Here is a 3,420-nt window from a genome sequence, read left to right as displayed (position 1 = left end):
CTCATCTTTCTCCCGCGGAGCGGCTGGTAGTTTCGAACCGCTGACCTTAAGGTTCGCAGCCCGATTCGTAACCACTACGCTACCAGAGTTAGCAGCAGCAAATTGCTACATACTTAGCAGCTTCAACAACATACATATATTATCTCAGAGTTGTGTAGATCAGAGCCCCAGAATGGGTGGACTGGTTCTCTGCTCCAAATCTTAGAAAAATCGAACTCAAGGTTAAGCCAACCTGGGTGGGCTCATGTTTAGAGGCTCTGGGATCAAATCTGCCTCCTTCATTGAGATTATTAGCAGAATTCAATTTCTTGTGGTTGTATAACCAAGTTCCAGTTCTTACTGACTGTTAGCCAGGAACCTTTTTTGACTCCTTAAAGCTATCTACAAGGAGTTCTGGTAGCGTAGTGGTTACAAATTGGGCTGCGAACCTCAAGGTCAGCAGTTTGAAACTACCAGCTGTTCCGCGGGAGAAAGAAGAGGCTTTCTGCTCCCGTAAAGATTTACAGCCTCAGAAACCCTGTACAGGGTCGCTATGAGTCAGAACAGACTCCACGGCACGTAACAACAACAACAACTTCTTCTAACACATCTGTAGTATTGTCAGAGAAAATTATCTGCTTTTCAGGGCTCATGTATTTATGTAGGACCCACCCAGATAACCCAGGATAGTCTTCCTGTTTTATGGCTTATAGCTTTAATTACATCTGCAAAGCCCCTTTTGACATGTAAACATATACACAGAACTTCAGGGACCTGAAGTGGACATCTTTAAGCACCTTTCTGTGTACTGCACCATATATCTTGTAAACCCAAAAATCTTCATTGTTTCCTTTTAGCAAGCTCTTGATTTGGCATATATATAAAGAGTATAGTAAAAGTATCTGGCATACCTCTATAACTTTACAAAGGGGGAAGAGGATCAAGATTAACAACCCAAAACTCATACGCCATCCTCCAACTTTTTTTAAAAAGCGAATTCTGACTCCAACCATCCTTCCCACAGCTTTTATTTCTCTGCTGGGTTTGATAATTCATTGTAATGGCCACCCAGAACTCAATACAATACTCATGATTATGAGGTTTGTTAGTGAATGTGTTAAATGACATGGAGTAGTCCCAACTCAAAGCAACCCTGTGTAGGATTTCCAAGGAGCGGCTGGTGAGTTTGAACCACTGACTTTGCAGTTCAAACCAACCTTGAAGTCCATTGCTTATCCTACAGTGCCACACTAGAACTCCTATTAGGGAAGATGTTGTTGTTAAGTGCTATCAAATCCGTTTGGACACATAGAGACCCTGTATAGGGTTCCCGAGGAGCGGCTGATGAGTTTGAACTACTGATCTTGTGGTTAACAGTCAAGTGCTTATCCTGCAGGGCCATACCAGGACTCCTAGGAAGTAGCATGTTACAGTTCAAGTTCAGGAGCACCCATTGTACTCTTCTTCAATCACACTGGGTGCTCTTCTGAACAGAGCCTGCAGGCACACCTTGTTTTGGCCCTTGGTTCCATGATTTTTCTTCTGTTTGGGCAAGTGTTAAAAAGCTTCTTTTAGCACTTCCAGTTAAGTACCTAGAGGTACCTGACTCAGCTAACAAGCCTTCTTCCCAAAGGCATTAAGCTAGTTTGCTCCATGGACTTAGAAACCCACCACTTCCTCTTGTGCCAGTATTTTGGTTTCTGTTCCTCTGCTGCTGTTTCTTGCCATCTCTTGCTGTCTCCAGTATCACAATTCTGTTTCCTGGATCAAGGAGGTTCAGCACAGGGATCTCGGGTCCAAAGGACATGCTCCATTCCTACCTCTTCTTTCTTGATGGCAATAAGATCTCCCTTTCCACTTTTGAGATGCCTCAAATTAAGCCTAACTTCTCTTTTCAGGATTCTATACACCTCGTTTGTATGATTCTACACCTGCAAGAGTGCCTGCCATGCCCCATATTTTACATTATTGACAAGCTACACAACCCGGTAGTGGGAGTGTGATGGCTCCATATGATAGGCACTAGACTGCAAACACCAGGTCTGTGGTTTGTGCCCTCCAGCCACACCATAGGAGAAAGATGAAGAATTCTACTACCATGAAAAATTATGTCTCGGAAACCCTATACAGGGTTGCCATGAGTCAGAATCAATTTGAGGACACTCAACAACAACAATCCAGTCATGGGCCATAAGCACCTCACATATGCATAGTCCTGCCCAATCATTTGTGGAAGTTTAAAGCTAGAAGGGCTACTAAATAATTCACTGTATCATTTGTTGTTGTTAAGTGCATTGAGTTGGTTCCAATCCAGGCGACCCCGTACAGGATTTCCAAGGAATGGCAGGTGAGCAGCTTGTACCACTGACCTTGCGTTCAAACTGACTTTGCAGTCCAGTGCATTAACCTACAGTGCCACACCAAGACTCCTCATTGTATCATGGCATGGAATAAATATTAATCTAGTAACTTAATATGGAAAATGTGAAATATTCAAATAACAAAGCATGGATTGTATGTTTATGGGGTCCAGGCATGTTGATGACTAAAGACTCGGCACACAGCAATGGTTTAGTATATATCAGTTCCAAGGCCACATTTGTGATGATGGGTGAAAAAAAGAATTTCTTGATTGTGTAAATTAAAGAATGAAATTTAGGTATCTCTGAAGGATAGAAAATAAGATCAAGGAAAGCATGAGCCATGATAAAAATTTTCAGAATAATTCAGGAAAGTACTATAAGAACAAATAAATGCAAAATCTGAAGCAGTATAAACCTACAAAGCAAAATCCGGAAGAATCAGAGAAAAGAAGGAAAAAATCCAAAGAAAATCTAATAAGGTTTATGTGGGACACTGTGAAGAGGAATAACTTATTGTTCACCAGGATTCCAAAACAGGAAGAGACAGTAAAAAGCACAGAGAAAATTGTCAAAGAGTTGTTGGAAAAAATCTTCCTTATCATCATGATGTGGTGGGAGTCCTAGTGTGGCACTGTGGGCTAATGCGTCAGACTGCAAAGTCATTTGAACTGCAATGTCAGTGGTTCAAGTTCACCAGCTGCTCCTTGGAAACCCTACACAGTGTCGCTATAAGTCGGAATTGACTCAACAGCACTTAACAACAACAATCATCATGAAAGACAAACAAGAAGACATTTAAGAAGCGAAATGACCGCTAAACAGGATAGATCCCAAAATAAATTAATCAAGATAATTGTCCACCAAGAATCATATACCCAGCAAAGCTGTCCCTCAAATAGGATGGTGAAATTAGGACATTAACACATAAACAGAAATTAAAGGAATTTGTAATAGCAAGACCAACTTAACAAAAAATATTAAAGAATGCTCTTTGGACTGACAGCCAACAACAGCAGACAACCTGAGATTAACATACACGACAGCACAACCCAGAATTCAATACAGATTTTATATATAT

At 41.2% G+C, this 3,420-nt stretch overlaps 1 protein-coding gene across 1 annotated transcript in view; it reads left to right on the top strand.

Moving 5' to 3' along the window:
* The window catches only part of DESI2 (desumoylating isopeptidase 2), a 106,816-nt gene that overhangs the window by 31,124 nt on the left and 72,272 nt on the right, over nt 1–3,420 (top strand). The gene's annotated exons all lie outside the window — the stretch shown is intronic.

The sequence above is a fragment of the Chrysochloris asiatica genome, unplaced genomic scaffold (genome assembly GCF_000296735.1).
Source record: "Chrysochloris asiatica unplaced genomic scaffold, ChrAsi1.0 scaffold00165, whole genome shotgun sequence".
NCBI lineage: Eukaryota > Metazoa > Chordata > Mammalia > Afrosoricida > Chrysochloridae > Chrysochloris > Chrysochloris asiatica.
The sequence above is the reverse complement of the archived record's forward strand: the minus strand, read 5'-3'. Positions and strand labels throughout refer to the sequence as shown.